We start from the raw sequence: 20858 nt of genomic DNA, 5'->3' as shown, positions 1-20858 counted from the left end.
ATCATATGTGCCAATGGTCTAATGTAGTCAGAAGGTTGCAGAATGATTTATCCTTATCATTTTCATTACTTTCTTTTTTCCATTTTTTAATTAAAATTTTTTTATTCCAACTTTATTTTATTCACTTTTAATCACTCATTTTAAATACCAACATGTGATATAGCTAAAATATATTAATTATTCAACATGCCAGAGCATAACAAACATATTTTCACACAATAACTCATTCACCTGTCCTTCTTTTCATTCATGCAACAAATACTTAATGTTTTCTACAGGGGGCTCCTGGGTGACTCAGTCTGTTGAGTGTCTGATTTGGGCTCAGGTCATGATCTTATGGTTCATGGGCTCAAGCCCCAGGTCAGGCTTTGTGCTGACAACACTGGACCTGCTTTGGATTCTCTGTCTCCCTCTCTCTGTCTCTCTCTTTCTCTCTGTCTCTATGTCAAAAAGAAATAAATATTCAGAAAATTTTTAAAAAGATTAAGTCTTTCTACGTGTAAGATAATGTTCTAAGCACAATCTAGAAACAAAAATAATAGACGCAACACTCTGACCTCAAAGACCTCATGAAGCTTACAATCTTTGGTGAAAGTAAGGGAGCAGGGATGGACAGACAATAGACAAATACACAAGTAGCAACACATATAGTACCCCAAATTGTGGAGACATAGAGAAAATACAACAGGAAATCAGAATAGAAATTATGGACGTGGGTAGACTGTAGGTGAATGCAATAATACAGGGCTATACAGGCCATTTATTAAGATTTTGTCTTACTCTGAGTGAAATGGAAAATCATTGGATGTTTTATAGCAAAGAATTTTGAACAAAGAATTTTAAGTAAAAAAATTACAAAGAACTACATTTAAAAATAATTACTTGGTTAGTCTTGAGAATACAGAGAAGCAAGGGCTAAAGTAAAAAGTCTATTAAGGAAGCCATTAGAATAATCTAGATGAAGATTATATTGAATCATTGAGGGAAGTAGTAAGACCTTCAACAAGTTTTGGTCTCCATTTAAATGTATATTTCCAATTTCCACAAAGAATCAATGTTCGAAATGAAACTATCAGATAAGAAAATTTGTTATTTTTTTTAAATTTTGTGAATGGTTTTAAATAATCAAAAACACTTTTCCAATGAAATGTTATCTTTCAAAGTAGTAGATATTGGAAATTAGATTGTATATTTCTCTAAAATAGTTATGGATCCTTTTGGCATTTGATTTTATATTCAATAAATAACAGTGGTATGTTAAAAGAAGAAAAAGAATCATAAAAGCCAACTAGTTCAATACTACTGCCTTTGATATCAGGACACTTGGTTACAGGTGACAAACTTCAACTCAAAATAATTTATGCAACCAGGGAAAAGTATTAATTCATGTGATTGAGAATTTCCAGTGGTCAAAAAGATATACCTGGCCTCCAGTACTTTTATATGAAGAATTTAGTGAAATTCTCATTTATTCTTTCTCTGTACATGTCATTCCACATTTTCCCCTGTAGAACTTCCTCAAAAAGGCTTAGTCTTTAGCTATCACTCTTTTGTCTTCTCTCATGACCCTAGCCCTAAGCAATTGCTTACCTACATTATGTGTCTATAGTATTGCTGATTCATTTAAGTGGACTCATACAATCCATAGTCTTTGAGGGCTGGCTTTCTTTCACTTATCATAAAATTTTCAAAGTTCATACATGTTATAAAATATTTCAGTACTTCTTTCTTTTTAGGAGCACATAATATCTATTGCATGGCTATATTGTATTTTGTTCATCCATTCATCAGTTAATGGGCAATTCATTTGTTCCCATCTTTTGACTCTTATGTGTAATGTTGCTATCAATATCATGTGCATGTTTTTGTGCAGTCATATGTTTTTATTTCTCTTAAATATTTACCTAAAAGTAGAATTGCTATGTTGCATGATCCTCAGTGTTTATTTGAGGAAGTGCCAGACTATTCTCCAAAGTTTCTGGCATTATTTTGTTTCCACCAACAATGTATAAGTGTTCCAACATTTCCACATCCTTGCCAACAGTGGCCAATATGTGGCTCTTCCATTATAGCCACCCTAGCGGTGTGAAGCGATATCTCCCTGTGGTTTTGATTTGCATATACACAATGACTAATGATGTTGAGCATCTTTTTGTGTGTTTGTTAGTAATCTTTATATCTTCATTCAAGAAATGTCTATTCAGATCCTTTGGCCATTTCCAAAGATTGGATTATTTGTAGTATTGTTATTGAGTTTGAAGAGTTCTTTGAATATTCTAGATATAAGTCCCTTGTCAGTTCTGTAATATTTTCACCCATTCTCTGGGTTACTTTTTTTTTTCTAATATTGTCCTTTGAAGCATACATGTATCTAATTTATATTTTATATTTATATAGCCATTAAACATTTCTTATGAGGATTATTTGCATGATGTTTTTCTAACTCTTCTTTGAATCTATATTTAAGTGTTTCTTTACTAGAAAACATACACTTTAATTTTGCTTTTTTATCCAGGTTGTATATAAGGTATATTTAGACCATTTACAGTTAATATAAATGTTGATATAGATTTGTTTAACTCTTAGTCTTATTTGTTGTTTTCTAATTGTTTCAGTTATTCCTTGTTCCATTTTCCCTATTTTATGCCTTATTTTAAAATAATTATATTAAAATTTTAACTCCCATTTTATCTCCACTGTTATATTTTTTGTGCTATACTTTACACTGCTGCTCTAGAATTTGAAACATATATTTTTATCATATCAGTTTATTTTTTTAAATATCATAGTGTTTAATGTATACTGGAGAAAACTAACAATAGTGTAATTAATCCCATTTGTCCCTTCCAACCTTAGAACTACATTTATCAAACATTAAAATTATATATATATAAGCCCCCAAATTAATATTTATATTAATTTTCTTTGAATAGGATTTTGAAGACTTTTAAAGAAATATGAAGAAATTGTATATTTATATTTTATATGTATTTTACCATATCTAGTACTGTTTGTTTCTTCACATACCACAAAGTTGTCAGCTGGCTTATTTTCTTCAGTCTAAGGTGCTTCGTTTAATATGTCTCAAAGTGCAAGTTTTCTCAAGACATTCTTGAGGTAGTTTTTGGTCTGCAATGGGTCTTTATTTCCCCTTCATTTATAAACGCTGCTTTCATTGGATAAAGAATTCAACACTGACAGATTGTTTTTAGAAAGTTAAAGATATATCATTTTCTTCATCTCTGCATTGTTTCTGATAAGTAAGCAGCAATTCTTAAAATTTCTTTCTTTGCAAATAATTTGTCTCTTTTCCTGGCTGATCATATGATTTTCTTTTTATGACTGTATTTCACCCATTTGAATATGAACTGCCTTGATATTTTTATTTTTGCTTATCCTGCTTCACTTTTATTGAGCATGTTTGGATTTATGGATTTATAGTTTTCATGAATGTTGAAATGAACTATATTTCTTCAGATATCTTTGTGGCCTACCTTCACTTATTTCCTTCTGTGATTCCAGGTACACATGTATGAGAATGCTTGATATTATGTCACAAATGTATCTTTTTTTATTCTCATTTTTCTAACGTCAGGTTCACTAATCTTTTGGTCTGTGGGATCCTAAGTATTGGTAAACTCATCCAGTGATTTTTAAAAGTATTTTTTAGCAGTTCTATTTCCTGCATTTTTATGTCTTCCATTTCTCTCTTGGTATGTTCATTTATCTCTTTGCATTCCTGACCATCCTTATACTAGCTTGGTTAAAGTATGTGGGACGACTGCACCCTACAATTAAGATGTGACAATTCTGGAGTTTGAACCACCACTCCAGCTGGTCAGAATTTGAACATCTCCCAGTGCTCGGTGAATGCTAAGAATTGGTCATCTGGTAGAATCCCAGTAGTTATTTAACTGGCCGTGTGTGATCTTAGTCTGCAAATGCATAGCTGTTATTTAGCTGTAAAGGGAACATAGTTCTCCTTTACTCTTCTGATTTCTTGACTGGAACCCTTATAAAAAAGGACAGATAAACAAGAGGAAAACAAACACAAGCTTATTAGTAGTACATGAATACATAGGCGATACCTATGGAAAAATGACGAAAACTTGGGAAGCAAGAGTAAACTTTGTTATGCACACTTAAGTCTGTATCTTCTCCGTCGATAAGGCCCTACAGTATCTCTGGTAATTAGCCTTTACTCTTCCTGGTAGAAAGGGAAAGAAGGATAGTTGGTAAATTTGTACCCTGCTTTTAGGCAAATATGGGGAGCACAGGGAACTTTTCTTGTATCTGCCTCTTATCCAATGCCTTCAGCTTAAAACAGTCCTCAAGCCAAGCTGGTGTATTGTGAGGTGGAATATTCTGCCACCTTTAGAGCCAAAACTTAAGTGGACATCCATGAAAATTTCTGGAACTTTCTGTCTACAGCTTTCTCTTCCCTGATATTTTTCTCTATAAATCCTAGCTCCCTCCAACTCTGATATCTGTCCTATTATTTCAGAAAGACCTTCATGCTCTAGTTAGCTCTCATCTACCTCCTCTTAAGCCATAGAGTGCCTCCATACAGAAAGATATGACAATAATAGAAGTCGTCTCATGTGTTTGTTCAAAGATTTCAGTCAATACTGTCTATGGTCCCATATCTAAAAATGGAAATTTCATATATTTTGTCTAATTATTTCACTGTTCATGATGGCAGCCCATGTCCTATATTTGTTACTTTTTCACAATTAGCTTTTTAATTTGTTTTAATCTTTTTAATGTTTATTTATTTTTGAGAGCGACAGAGACAGAATGCGAGTGGGTTAGGGGCAGAGAGAGAGAGAGGGAGATACAGAATCTGAAGCAGGCTCCAGGCTCCAAGCTGTCAGCACAGAGCCCAACGTGGGGCTCGAACTCACAAGCTGTGAGATCATGAATGACCTGAGCCGAAGCTGGACGCTTAACCAACAGAGCCCCCAGGCACCCCAAGCTTTTTATTTTTTTAAATGTGCATTGGGCATGGTTGATTTATACCATACAGATCTTGCAATCTTTTTTCTTCCTCAGAAAAGGGTCAGTTTTATTATAGTATGCAGTTCATTTGCTGGTCGATCACCTTGAATTGTAGAATATAAAGGAACATTTCTGAAAGGCTAGAATGTTACCCAAGTCCTTCTACATGCAAAGGATTCAATTTCAAAATATTGTTTGATTCATTGGATCTTATCAGGGCCTGGTTTTATTGTCTAATTCCTTGAAAACATTGCTTTATCCATTTTTTAAAATTTTAATGCTAGTATGATTAACATACATTGTTATATTAGTTTCAGGTGTACTATCTAGTGATTCAACAATTCTATACATTACTCAGTGCTCATCATGATAAGTGTACTCTTAATCCCTATCACCTATTTCAACCATCCCCCCCCCCCACCTCCCCTCTGATAACCATCGGTTTGTTCTCTATAGTTAAGTTTTTTGGTTTGTCTCTTTTTTTCTTTGTTTTGTTTCTTAATTTCCACATATGAGTGAAATCATATGGTATTTAAATGTCTTTCCTTGACTGACTTATTTCACTTAGCATTGCACCCTCGAGATCCATCCATGTTATTGCAAATGGCAAGATTTCATTATTTTTTATAACTAAGTAACATTCTATTATACATGTATGTGTATATATACACACATCACTTCTTCTGTATCCAGTCATTGATCCTTGGACACTTGGACTGCTTCTACAATTTGGCTATTGTAAATAATGCTGCAATAAACATACAGGTGCATATATCTTTTCAAGTAGTTTTTTTCATATTTTTTAGATAAATGTTCAATAGTGCAATTCCTGGATCATATGGTGATTCTATTTTTAAGGAACCTCCATACTGTTTTTCACAGTGACTGCACCACTTTGCATTCCCACCAACAGTGCATGAGGGTTCCTTTTTCTACATCCTCACCAACATTTGTTGGGAAGGGAGGGAAATGGCACCTGCCAGCTCTTTTGTTCTTGGAGAAGTCCCCCAGCACATGTTCTGAGACTAGTAAATAATCTTCCTCCAGCCCCTCCAGCACATGTTCTGAGATTAGTAAATAAATCTCCTTCCATATATCCCAGGTGTTTTTTAAACTGCTGCTTCTATGCTGTAGGTTATTTGGGGTTCTTTGTTGTGCTTTCTTTTTAAGGGTAGGGACTCTACCCTCCTAATTCTCCCAGAACTGAGCCAGCTAATTTTTAAAGTTCTGGGTGTTAGGCTCCACTAATTGTTAGGTCCCTCTGGTTTTCACAGTCAAATGTTACGGGGATTTGTCTTCTCCATGTAGGTCCCCCATGCCTGGAGTACCCGGCATGGGCCTCTGCTCTTCTCCCTTCTCCAAGCCTGCTAAATCCCTCCCTCCCAGGACAGTGCTGTGAGTCCATTTGGCTCCCTACCATACCTCCACCCTTCATACCCTTCTTCATGTGGTCTCTTCTCTATTTTTAGTTGTGAAGTCTGTTTTTTCAGTCTTTGAGTCACTTTCTGCATTATTTACATGATGTAGGCATTATCCAGTTATATCCATGGGAAGAGGTGAGTTTAGGATTCTCCACCTCTGCTCACTTCCCCAGAAATCCCTCATTATCTACTTAACACATTTTTGTGGGCACTTAAAGTGGGCCAGCAATTCCAAAATCAGCTATTCCATTATAGATGGAATAGAAATCAAGCCATAGAATTTGGTGATGCCTTGTTATGCATCATTATTTTAGGAAGAGTTTACTAATCCAGTGGCCTTCTTTACACTACCACAGTATAATGTACTTTGCATACCATATCCTCAATAAACCTATGTAGCAATGGCCTTTTGTTATTTTATGATCCCCTAGTAGACTGTACACTCTAAGAGAGAAGGGGTCCTGTTTAAATTGTTTTCTGTTATAACTTTGGCAGTTAGCACTATTCTGGGCAAAAAAATAGATGCATAAAAATCTAGTTTGGTGTTGATTGACAGATTAAAAGATTTCAGAAAATTGAGGCAGAAAATTGTAACTGGAATTTTACAAATGATTCTCCCCGAATAGCACAGAATATCTTAAATATAAGAGTATTAAGAAGGTCAATGCTGAGAGTTAACCCTACTGTTCAACTTTATGAGTAAAAAGGTTTTACCTCTCTCAGCCTTAGGCTCTATCTCATTTCCATAAATCAAAATAGCATAGTTAACATTTGCCACCTTTAATTTCAAACTTCACTTTTACACCAGTTATTTAAAATATGTAAAATGAGTTCTGACCCATGCTATACAGTTTAAATAGTCACTGACTAAAGTGTGGATGAGGGCACCCTGAAAATGTTTGATAAGCATTATTATAAGGCATCATTATAACTAGAAATATTTTTATTTTGTGTGATATGACAGTCCAAAGATTCTGATGCCCAGCTGAGAAAATTAGTTAACCTGTCAAAGCCTTTTTTAAATGTATACAACCAAACAACTGGATGGGATGACATATAAGGTTGTTTTGGGCTCTGAAATGCTATGACTATTAAGACAACCTAATTTATTACAGTAACAAGTAGTTTGCCCTATGGCAAAAAAAAAAAACCCTCTTGTTTATTAGGAAAGATTTTAAGGTAGTACTTTTTGCACTTGGCCTAAACACTTTTTCCTTGGTAAGATCTTATCCAAGCCTTCCTTCAGAGCAGAAAGCATTTTCTAATTCAATGTTTTTTAAAAATTTTTTTAAAAAGTAATTGTATTACTCCTAAGAGATCAGTGTGGGTGCCAACTAATTCATCTTAAATAAAAATTGCATTATGTCAATTGTTGTTAAAGAATGTGAAAATCTTGTGAAAAATCTATTTGCCCCATGGCCCTATCATCCACACACATCACGCACCATTAATAATTACATGTCACCAGCACAATATTTATATTTGGCAAATCTAACACTTAGTGGGGATTACTATTGCTAGCAAAATAGCATATTTTTCTTAACAAAAAGCTGTGGGGGTGCCTGGTTGGCTCAATGGGTAGAGCATGTGACTCTTGATCTTGGAGTTGTGATTCAAGACCTATGTTGGGTGTAGAGATTACTTAAAAATAAAATTATAAAAAAATTGTTGTGAAAATTACTCTTTATTTTTCTTTTTTTAAATGACTCTTTACATAATCTAAAATATCCTATACATATCTGTGTACATGTTAATGGTAGGTCCCTTGTAATAAGCAATGTATCAGTGGCTTATTTGGCTTTTTTGATATTCAGTGTACTCTTCTATTTCTTCCATGAGAGTAAATAACATTATCCATGGAAACTATCTCAAAATGGGAAAGAAGTATTTGGTGTAGATCTAGACAGCTATTGTTAAGATAAGATCTTGAGGTTACCTAGGTTAGAAGGAGAGAGAAAATAAAATAAGCAATTCTACTACAGAGATATATGTTTTAATGATTTTTAAAGACACACATGAAAATAATAATTTAATAGACAAATATTGCATTATGTAACAAGTTCTAACCCCTTTAAAAGATATATTTAGTCAGTGGGGTTTTTTTGTCCAAAATTGTGCACCTTACTACTTTGATCTTTATTTCTTTTCCTATAAATATCTACATACACTCATGTCTATTAAGTTAATGTTTGAATCCATAACCTAATAGTATGTATTATAATGCTGTTTCATACTATCTTTTGTCTCTAAGAACTAAGCAAACCCCCAAAATATTATTTCATTTTAAAACTACTCAAGCTTATAAGAAAAATTGCAAACATCATACACTTCTGTCTGTCCTTCATCCTATTTCTCAAATATTAACATCTCACATAAACATAGAATAAAGGCCAACAACCCAGAGTCTCACATCTTGAGTGCAGTGTAGTTTTTCTGTCTCTTTCGTTTCCTTTCATCCTGGAAAATGTGACCATCTTCTTTTGTCTAAATGACTATTTTGAAAAGTAGTGGTCCATTATGTCCTAGAACACCATTCAATTTGGGTTTGTCTGTTGTTTATTCATGTTTAAAAATACGGTTTTTGTGGGGCACCTAGGTGGCTCAGTTGGTTAAGTGTCCTATTTTGGCTCAGTCATGATCTCGTGATTCAAGAGTTCAAGCCCCACATTAGGCTCTCTGCTATCAGAGTGGAGTCCCCGCTTTGGAGTCTTTATCTCCCTCTCTCTGTCCCTTACCTGCTCTTCCTCTCTCTCTCTCTCTCTCTCTCTCTCTCAAATATAGAAATATTAAAAATTTAAAAAATAAAGCTATTTAAAGTTTTTTTTTTTAATACCACATGACTGATACTGTGTGCCTTATGTTTGCATCCTATCAGGAGATACATAATGTCAACATGTGTAACTACAGATGTTGTTGCCTTCCATCAGTTGGTTGAGGTGGCGGCTCCAGGGTTTTGAATTGCAAATTTAGCTAATTTCCATTTGTGGTTTAAAATTACTCCACTGGATGACACTTTAAGAATATGTGATTATCCTGTTCCTTGTGATAATAGGAGGATAAATTAATGTGGTGTACCTTAAATGGTGAATATTTTTATCATTCCTTCTACCTTTATTAATTAGAAGCCTATGAAAATGAACTGCTCTTTCTCATTTAATATTATTCACTTAATTATTTATATCAGTCTGAAATTGAAGATATTTATTTTTTCTATAGATCGTAATCCGTTATTATCATTGTTATTAACATTCTTTTATTGTGATAAGACCACTTAACATGAAATGTACCCACTTACATTGTTAAGTTTACAATCCAGTATTGTTAAAAGTAGGCACAACATGGGATGCCTGGCTGGCTCACTTGGTAGAGCATGAGACTCTGGATCTCAGGGTTGTGAGTTCAAGCCCCATGTTGGGCATGCAACTTACTGAAGATAAAAAAAAAATAAGCATTGTACATAGGTTTCTAGAATATATTCATCTTATATAACATCTTGGTTTTACCTGACAAACCACAAATCAGGCCAGCTCCCTTCCTGGGGGCATTTCTAAACAGAATATATACACTAGAATAATGTTTCCAGATTGCAAGTGTGAAGAACCAGAGTAATTTAAAAAAATCTAACAAGTATCATATTTGTCTACATTTACTCCCTACTCATGGGCATCACCTTAATTCAACCACTATGATTTTTAAAGTTGTCTTCCATTTAACTATTATGCTATCCTATTGCTCTCAGAATTAGATAATCAGAGTGACAGTTAACTTCCTGTTACTCTCCCTGTATTAAACATACCTTTTAGCAAAAATGTCTTAAATTGGGGTATTTCTTAACTAATTTATTTTTTTCTGAGACATGTGAAACCAAACATCTTTTGTATCAGCTTGAATAATAGTGAATACAAATGCTTGAAGAGAAATCTAATTATACTTCTATGGAAGTACAGGAAGGGAAAAAATCAAATTACAGATGTGAACTGACAAGTAATTAAAATAAACAAATAAACACATTAATAAGCTGAGATACCCTATGTTTAAAAAAAAACTCAGGGGGTGAAAATTAACTAAATTACTCTCTCAACTGCTAGTGTTTGACATTAAAGTGAGTACTATCTGACTGGGCATCTTTGTTTGTGGCTACTTGTACATCAACTCTGTTTCTGAGTTAAATTTATTATTATACCTTTATTTTCAAGTGTAGGATTCTAGGACTCCTATAATTGCTTTACTGACCATATTCTTGGGTCCCCAACCTGAGGCTGTTTGCCTAAACACAGAACTGACAATTTGCATGCTCTGACAGGCAAAAAACCAAACCAAGCTTTTAAAACACAAGACAAAACAAACAGAAAAACAATAGTTGTCCCTTGGAGGAAACAGATTGATAACTGATATGTACCCCAAAACCAAATTTAATCAGAGTTGCCATCCAAAGAGCTGAGTTTTACAATGTTTTTCTCCCGCTAATCTGAATTCAAAAGGAAGAGACAAATGGAATTTTTACTTTTGCCTCTCAAGTGGGCGCCACAGAGATCCAGAAGAGTTGACCTTGGTCAGAATTCCTAACCTTCACTGGTTCCTGCTAGCTTTCCCAAATTTTCATCTGTCTGCCTCAGAGTGAATGGGGTGTCCAGCCAACCCCTCATGGTTTCACCAGAAACTGTAGGAGAGGAAAAAAATATCTTTTTACTCTTTCAAATTGTTGACTGGGAGTCCATAATAAAAGAGAAAAACCATATACACTTATTTAATATAAGTTACACAGGAGCCTTCAAAGAAAATGAAGACCTAAGGACACAGTTAAATTTCAGTGTTTTTGTGCTAGGTTTGATGAAGAGTGGATCATCATGGAACGGTATGTAGGACAATGATGAGCTAGGTGTAACTGGGGCAAGGCTTGTTCATTTCGATTCCTCCCTGTATCCCTTCATCTTCATAGAAAGATGCTCCTGTCTTTAAGGTATAGGGAGATCACCTCTCATATAATGATTTTTTTTTATGACTTGCTTCAGGAGAATATCAGAAAAACCTTCCTAGCTTTAATGACCTGCCACATGGAAAGGTCAGAAAGCCACTTTTGCACATGGCAGTTCTCAAATTCCTTTAGCTTGAAATTTCTATATGTCAAGGAGCCATGTTTTAGAGTAGTATGTTCTGAACTCTATCACAGGGAACACCTCTCAACAGAAAATAAGATGATCCTTACATTCAAGATTCATTGATGACCTAGGGTTACAATTGTGTTTAATGAGCTTGTTCTTGCTTTTCTTTCCTTGCTTTGTTGGTTTCTTACTTATTAGAATAGTTACTATACTAATTATGGCCATTTTAGTTTGCTATCTTAATTATACTTCTGAGTATAATGAACTGGAAAAATACTAATGTCTTCCCATTTTTCATGCCAGAAATTTGAGGTCCAAAGACAAAGCTGAAATAAATGTCCAACTGCTGCATAAACTGAGTATAGGTCAAGGAACCCAAAACAAAACCAAAGTGACTCTTAGAATTAACTCTGCAGATAAATCTTTATTTGTATAGTGAAGGTAGATATGGTCTCCCCACAAACAGGATTGGAAAGTGTGTGTGTGTGTGTGTGTGTGTGTGTGTTCTTGGTGAGGGGGTCTTGTCAAAAGATATAACATATATGCATATATGAGGTCCAGAGAAATGTTTGCTTTCTTCTTTAAAGAAGAAGGGGATATGGGCTTCTGGATGACTCAGTGGGTTAAGTGTCCAACTTGCTGTTGGTTCAGGTCATGATCTCATGGTTTATGGGTTGAAGCTCCACATTGGGCTCAGTGTGGGGAGTGAATCCTGCTTTGGATTATCTCCATCTCCCTCTTGCTCTCTCTCTCTCTCTCTCTCTCTGCCCCATCCCCATTTGTGCTATCTCTCTCAAGATAAATAAACTTAAAAAAAAAAGAAAAAGACGGGAATCTATTCTGAAGATTTTTGTTTGGCTTGAAATCTCTGTGGGTTCCCTTGACTAAGAATAATGTGGCTGAGTGAAGTCTTAAGCTGTTCCTAGGAGGCTCTGGGAGAACTGGTTGAAAGATCCTTTGAACCCTCAAACTCTTGATATAAATCCAAACACCACACAAAATCTGTCTTTCTGAGACATTATTCCTCTGTCTTCCATAAAATTGCTGGTGATTATATTGGTCTAAAGAGCTTGCTTCAGGAAAATAACTATATAAAACTCTGGAATTCCATGGCACCTAACAATTATTTGTTAAAAACTTAGTAGGAACCTCAGAAGATATATGGAAAAGTTAGAGACATTTTGCAAGTGAATTTACAATTACATAATCAACAAAAACCATAATAATATAGTCCTTAGCACTTGAGATTCCATTTTTATATTTTCTCATCTTTTTTTTCCTGAAACATGAGAACACCATTTATTTTCTCATCTTTTTCAGTAATTTACAGAAGGTGTTCTAAATTCATCACTGTTTTCATGCAAGTTGAAAATAAGTGTGAATGAGCCATTCAGTGCACACATGTCACAGGTTCTTGATTCTTAAAATGACAATTAAAACCAGGCACTAGAGGGTTTTTTTTTCTTTCAAAAATATCTAAATAAACCTTCGAGAATGATGTTATACTTGTATTTCTTTAGTGAGTTTTTAAATTTACAAGTTACAAACAAGCATGAAGGCAGTGTGATACAGACAAAATGATATTGAATGGGGATTCAGAAATGGATTGAGGAACTATCTCTACGACTTACTTATTTTGGATTACTTGACCTTTCTGGGTGTCATTCCTCTTAAAATGATAACACTACATTTTGCACAGGATTATTGTAACAATCAATGATAGTGCATATGAAAGCATATGAGAAAACTTTTTAGTGCTATAGCAAGGTAAGGAAAAAGTCTTCATTTTATTTCCAGTGTATTCTTTAGGAAAGCAGTAACATATTTTCTAAGGTTTTTATGCACAATAGGTGAGAAAGAATTAGCAGACCTGCAATTGACTATCTTCGTTTATGGGAAATGCTCAAGAAAGAAAAATAAACCAGCCAATTCTTCTTGTAAATGCTAATAGCAGACCTCTTGACAAAGACATAAATGGTATGTATGTACCATCAGAAGGGTCCACATCTATGAAATGTCTGGTTCAATTAAAATTGCTTATGGCTGGGGCACCTGGGTGTCTCAGTCAAACACCCCACTTCGGCTCAGGTCATACATGATCTCATGGTTTGTGAGTTCGAGCCCCGCCTACAGCTCTGTGCTGACAACTCAGAGCCTGGAGCCTGCTTCGGATTCTGTGTCTCCTTCTCTCTCTGCCCCTCCCTCACTCGTGTTCTGTCTCTCTCTGTCTCTCAAAAATAAATAAATGTTAAGAAAAATAAAATAAGTGAATAAATAAAATTGTTTATGGCTAAATAAAAACAAACAAAAACTAAGCCCTGTAATCTGGGACATGCATGCCATTAAAATATCAGAATAAAAATGGGTATATTTCATGACCAAAATGTTTTTCTTCTAGTGTGAGATAGACACACACACACACACACACACACACAAACACACACACACACATACTCACACACAAACTTACAGAGTAAGATCTTTTAAATCTTGTGAGTCTGATTCATATGGCAATTTAGTTACTTCTGCTCTCACAAGATTTTTAAAAAGTTGTTTTTAAAATCATTATCATCAGCTCATTTGCTCAAGCTAGAATCCTGGGAATCATCATTGATATTTTTTTTCACATTTTCACTATAATATTTAGTCAATAGTCATATGCTAGCAATTATACTTGTAATTTTGTCTTGAATGCATTTATTTCCTCTGCTATCATGGAAAGCTAAGGTACCATCGTCTCATTTACAGTTGATGGGATGACCTCCTAACTTGTTTATCTCCACTGCTTTCTCCAATCCACTTTATTTTTTTTTAAGTTTGCTTATTTACTTTAGAGAAAGGGAGCATGCACACATGTAAGCAGGAGAGGAGCAGAGAAAGAGAGAGAGGGAGAGGGAGAGAGAGAAAGAATCCCAAACAGGCTACACACCATCAACACAGAGCCTGACAAGGGGCTCGACCTGAGTCAAGAGTCGGATGCTTAATCGACTGAACCACCCAGGCACCCCTCCAATCCACCTTCAACACCACAGACAAAAATTAAGCCCTGGAATCCTCTGCTCAAATCCTATCCATGGCTTCCCATGGCTTTCCTTCTAAGGGCCAAAATCTTTACCACTTCTCCTGATACAGCCACTAGCACTATATTCTCGGGAGCTCAGTCGCATCAATCCTAACATCACTCTTCCATCCCCTCAAGCTTCCTCTCACCCTTGCACCTCTGTCTGGAACATTTTCCCCAGCAATTCATATCTTATGTTAAATTTCACTCTCTACTGCAAGATTCCCCAGAATCCAGTAATTTTATTGTATAATCTTATAGCTTTCTCTTTATCAGAGACCTTACTAAAGCCGCATGTAATTAGCTGGTGACTTGTGAAACATTTAATTTCGTCAGTTCTCTTAGTAGTGCCAGCTCTGCGGGGCTAGGATGTTATCCTCCTGTTAGTTGCTACACCTCCAGGGCATAACAAAGACATTAACACAGGGACATCCTCAGAAAGGTTTACTGAGTGAATGTAACAGCTCAATTCCAGGTGATGAAAGAACAATTATTAGTTTCTATGTTTTTCTAGATATTTAGGACAGAATTATTCCTGGCTCGTTCCTCATTGTTATTTTGATTAAAAAAGTGCTATAGTACAATTCTACCTTCATGGTTAAGGAGTGAATATAGCAGTCTTTCAAGGTGCATATACAGCTTCCAATAAACAGGCAAATCCCCCAGGGAATTTAGTAAAGGAATTTGTTGAGAATGAAGACTATGAAGTATTTTATTTTCTTGAAAAAGAAATATGAAACATTCAGAGAACTATGGTGGATGACTCTCTTAGGAATTAAATGAGCACAACATTGTGGATGGGTGTGTAGCAGGATTCTTGCAGAAGTCGACTCTGAGGCTTTTCTTTTCAACTTTATTCATGCTGGCACCACTCATCTGGGTTCCTACCCAAAGAACTGAGCCCCGAACGTCACATGGCGTAATTTTTTATATATTTTCTACTTCTTTTGTCTCCCATGTAAGGTAACACACAAATGTGCAGACTGATTAAGTGGTCTCATGTTGCAAGGTCATGAGGGATGTTGTCACCTTTGCGCATAGCCAGGTTATCATGAGTTTGTTTTCTGTTTTTTCTCTCCTTAGGGAGGGGACCCTACCACAGATGTAGACTCAACACATACTTTCAAATGTTCGTGAGCCTGAACTTGTCATGTAGAACAAATCTATTTGTTAAACAAATCTAAATAATACCCCTATTACGACTCTATCTGGATCTTCAATCCAGAACTCTATTTTGAATTCTTACTTGCTACTCTGCATAGTTTTATAATCTGTGCGTTTGTGCTAATATTATAATCTGTGGGTTTGTGCTAATATAATCTGTAGGTTTGTGCTAATATTGTGACTTTTTTATCCAAAGACAAAGGAAAGATATCTGAAGAAAATGACAAGAAAAGCAGTCAGTTTCTAGCAAAAGAAGTAAACATCTGCTTGTTCTCAAAAATGCTCTGGTTTTTAACAAGCTCCAAAGTGTGGAAAACCCTTGTAAACAAGACAAAAGAGATTTTTCACCAGTTTTAGCTTCCATTCCACCACCAGGAAGGATTGATGGGTTCCTGAGTTTGGTCTATCACTTATGCAAAGGTCTTAGTAGATTGGTACCCATCATTAGTTTGCTTTATTAAGTCATCCAGGAAATGTTTGGTTTTATGGACTCATATAATCTTTCTTATTAATTATATATGGCCTTTTTCTCTTTTATGGGTATATCATTAAGTATGTAATATTTAAGAGCTTTTATGTGTCACAGAAAACTAATTATGATAGGATTGCAATTATATTACTTTCATTCATGTGCAAATAAGCAATAAGTAACATATTAGGTGAATAGACATATGTGCATTAGTGTCCAGGTATTATTAGATAGTGATTTCATCTTAAATATTTAATCACTGAAACGTCTACACACTTTGGTTTTGAAAATCACTTGTTAATTACAACAATATACCTTACTTTCCTAAGTAAAACACATCAATAGGAGGTCTTTCTTGACTGCTTGATGTAGGCTCATCACGAACTTCCATATATGCTATATCAAATGGTGGTGTTCACAATGTCAAATGAAGAGGTCCCAAATGTGTCACTGTGACATAAGGATTGTTCTGATCTGAAGATAGCTGAGAATCTACAAATGCAGGGAGAGGCTTTCTCTGAGATCCCCTTATCCACCTAAAAACAGATCTTCCCCCAAGAAAACCTCGATTATCATAAATCTCCAGAAGAATTTCATCCACCCAGGGAGACTGACTCATCATAGGAGAAGAGAGAAGTGGGTGCCACACTCAGACAGACATGGACACACACTATCATATATTCCATTTGTTCTTCTAAGGACTCACTTATCTTTGCTAAAATTCATTTATTCTCCCTTTTCCCCCATTTCTTTGCCTTTTTAAAATGTCCTATCAGTTCTCAAATCTCACCATTTCTTTGGTTATTCAACTCTTTTTGTGATGTCCCTGTGCATGCAAAATTAAAAATTTATAAATTTGGGGCACCTGGATGGCTCAGTCTGTCAGCTCAGTTCATGATCTCAGGGTTCGTGAGTTTGAGTCCCACATCAGACTTGCTGCTCATCACAGAGTCGGCTTCAGATCCTCTGTCCTCCTCTCTGTCTCTGCCCCTCCCACTCATGCTTGCTCTCTCTCAAAAATGAATAAACATTAAAAAAATAATGTAAAATTTTATAAATTTTTATGCTTTTACCCCTGTTATTTTGTCTGTAGTCAGTTTAGTTCACAGGCCCCAGGTACTGAACCTAAGAGGTCAAGGAAAATTTTTCCTCTCCTACACCAGCATTACTGGCCATCTCTACATGGCCCAGACTGCTTTACTAGTTTCATTTAAGGTCCTTGTTGATTTCTTAGATGTTTTTTTTTTTGTTTCCTTCCTCCTTTCTTTTTTTTCCTCCTTCCCTTCCTTCCTTCTTTCCTTGCATCCTTCTATTCTTCAGTTCTCTTTCTCTGTCTCATCCTCTGTCCCTGTGTCCCTGTGTCTGTTTCTTTCCCATTAAGTTCTATTTGGTCTGCCATAGTAAGTTTTACTTCTCGCCATTAATAGTATAATTGCCTCTATTCTAATCTTCCATGGGAGGAGAAACTAAATGGCCATATGTTTTATAATTATTTCCAGAAGTAGACTAAACAGGTTTCACCCGAACACTCTTAAACTCTTCTGTAAGTAATGTACATAGATTTAATATTCTTTTGTAATATTTATTTTTGAGGGAGAGAGAGAGAGAGAGAGAGAGAGAGAGAATGAGCAGGGAAAGGGCAGAGAGAGGGAGACACAGAATCCAAAGGAAACTCCAAGCTCTGAGCTGTCAGCACAGAACCTGACATGGGGCTCGAACCCACAAACTGTGAGATCATGACATGGAGCTGAAGTCAGATGCTTAACCATCTGAGCCACACAGAGACCTGTGTGCATGACTTTTAGCATATAGCCCTCATAATGTCGATCTTACTTCCTCAAAAGAGATTTTCCTTTCCATCTAAATTTGATCTGTTGTAGATAATTTATGTAGCTACAAATATTTTCTAGGTAAATAAGGCATTGTGTATGAAATACACATGTGCATTTTGAAGAAACTATTGTCATTTTATGTACACAATACATGTACATCTATGCACATACATATTCATATATATTGTATATGTATATGTGTGTGTAGCAAATTGCACATTTAAACAAATTAGCCCATCAGTTTCTTCTGGTGCTTCTATTTTAATCTAATCACCTGTATATTCTTAGTATAATTTTCTAATATTGATTCATAGTTTATGACAGGTTTTTTTTGTATCAGTTGAATTACAATCAATTTGACTATCAAGGAAACAAATATCCTATCAACTTTACCCTAAAAATAAATTATTTTATTGATAGCATGTTGCTCAGCTTATATAAAGTGTTTTTCAATTAGAAAAGACTTTTGTAGGGGCACCTGGGTAGCTCAGTCGGTTAAGCCTGCCTCTCGATTTCGGCTCATGTCGTGATCTCATGGTTCGTGAGTTCGAGCCCCACGTCAGGCTCTGTGCTGGCAATGCAAAACCTGCCTGGGATTCTTTCTGTCTCTGCCAATCTCTTTGCCCCTCCCTTGCTCGAGAACTCTCTCTCTCTCAAAATAAATAAATAAACATTTTTTAAAAATTGAAAAGAAGAAAAGACTTGTATATACTAGGTTCTAGACATTGTTCTAGTTAGTAGTTGCAGGGAGATTGAAGGGAGATTAATTGATAAGGCTTCTGAACTACAGGTGTTATTTGGGTGTTAGGAGTGAGGAAAGCTGCATAGAGACAATAACTTTTAAGTATCTGTATCTGTGGTAGATCAAGTAGGAATACTGCATTGTTGACCACTCATTCCAACAAAAACAAGCCGCAATGGAAACAATAGTACCAAAGACTCAGGTAAGAAACATACATATTTTTGGAATTGTAAGTAGCTCAGTAAAACTCAAAATTCTCCCTCTCTTTCTCTCTCTCTCTCATAAATAAATGTGTGCAATAAGATTGTCATTGTTTTATCTGCCTATTTAGTTATTTTTCTTGGAATAACTCTGTTATTATTGTTACTGCTATGTACCTGTATAAAGACTGTTAGTCACATAGAGGACATTTGTGAGTAAAAATGACCTTCATTATGTGGCACCATGGAGCAAATGAGTATCCATGGAGATTATGTAGCTAATTCCCCACTCTAAATATTTTCATAATGTGAAGACATTTGGTTTTTGTTTGTTCCCTTTTTATGTGTTTAATGCATTTATTTGTTAGCCCTCTTCTTTGTTAGTTATTTTAAAGAGGTTATTATCTGATGTATACTCTTAGTACTTAAGAAAAAAAAAATCACATACATCCCAGAGATTGCTATTCAAACCTTCCCTCTATCATTAACTATCTGTGAGAGGTCAGGCAATTCCTTCAAACTCCCTGGGCCTCACTGTCCTCATTTGTATAAATTGAGGGTTTGAGTCAAATGACTCCCATGACTGCCTGAATCAAAGTGATCATTACCTCGGTTTCTTTGCAGCCCAAACTGATATTCAGTTAAAAAGTTTCTCTGCTACCAGTCCCTGTACTTTTAAAACAGTGGAATTTAGAAAGATTTGTGACTGCTTTGTATATCTCCCTCTTGATGTCTGTATTAGCCTGAGTATTAATAAAAATGTGAACACATGTTGAGATAGCTTTCTAATTAGATTTGTTTATACAGTGATTTCAATTATAACATTCTTGAAAAATAGAAAAGGAAAATGATCATTTATTTAAATCATTGAATTTACCATACATTTTACCCATATTTTAATTAAGCAAGCTAGGTGGTTTTGTTCTCAGTTTGCAAATGAGAAAAATGATTTTAAAGAGTTGTTAGGTTTATATTATGCTCTTTTTATCACATAAATTTGTTTTTAAGAATTGTTGGATGGGGCTCCTGGATAGCTCAGTCAGTTAAGTATCTGACTTCGACTCAGGTCATGATCTCAGCGTTCTTGGGTTTGAGACCCACATCAGTCAGTTCAGAGCCTGTTTGGGATTCTTTCTCTCCCTCTCTCTTTCTGCCCCTCCCCCACTTGCTCTCTCTCTCTCTCTCTCAAAATAAATAAATAAAAAAACTTAAAAGAAAAGAATTGTTAGATGCCTAAGATACGAAGTATTTCAATACATATATGACTTCAACCCAGATCTGTAGGGAGACCAAGTCTATACTGTATCATAGTCTTTCTGTATTATGAATCAGGATCAATTATATATCCTTTGAACTCTTGACTGTATCTGATTCAGGGGATGCCTTCTATCCTATCCATCTCCCTCTTTTGCCCCTAAGTTCTCTATTTTCCATCTTTTATTACACTTTTTTATCTTCCAGAACACTTTCACTAACTTTGTGATATCCGGTAGAAAAGCAAAAGCTTTGCTGGCCTTGTATCACACCAGTCACTAAAATGTAGTGAAATGTGAAACAGCAGAGTGCTTAAGTGCACAGACTATGGAATGGACATGTTTGTGTTTGAACACAGTTTCTAAGGCTTTATTAGGTTTTCAATCTGTGCAAGTTATGTAGAGTCCTGTGCTTTAATTTCCTTGCTGGTAGAGTGTGGGTATTAAGAATAGTGTTTAGGGATGCCTGGTGGCTCAGTCGGTTAGGCATCTTACTCTTGATTGCTACTTAGGTCATGATCTCATGCTCATGAGATCCCACCATGGCTCCATGCTGAAGATGGAGACTGCTTTGGATTCTTTCTCTCCCCCCTAAGCCTCTCCCTCTCTTGTGCAT

The 20858-nt window shown here is 35.4% G+C and overlaps 1 protein-coding gene and 1 non-coding gene across 2 annotated transcripts in view; one reads left to right on the top strand and one right to left on the bottom strand.

The window, feature by feature from the left end:
* The window catches only part of LOC106977252 (uncharacterized), a 38502-nt gene that overhangs the window by 7754 nt on the left and 9890 nt on the right, over window positions 1-20858 (bottom strand). The window lies entirely within an intron of this gene.
* Window positions 9765-9837, top strand: TRNAQ-CUG (transfer RNA glutamine (anticodon CUG)). Its single transcript has one exon. It is a non-coding gene; the product is annotated as a tRNA-Gln (tRNA).

Source organism: Acinonyx jubatus, chromosome D1, assembly GCF_027475565.1.
Source record: "Acinonyx jubatus isolate Ajub_Pintada_27869175 chromosome D1, VMU_Ajub_asm_v1.0, whole genome shotgun sequence".
NCBI lineage: Eukaryota > Metazoa > Chordata > Mammalia > Carnivora > Felidae > Acinonyx > Acinonyx jubatus.
Note: the sequence above shows the minus strand (reverse complement) of the source record. Positions and strands in the feature narration are given on the sequence as shown.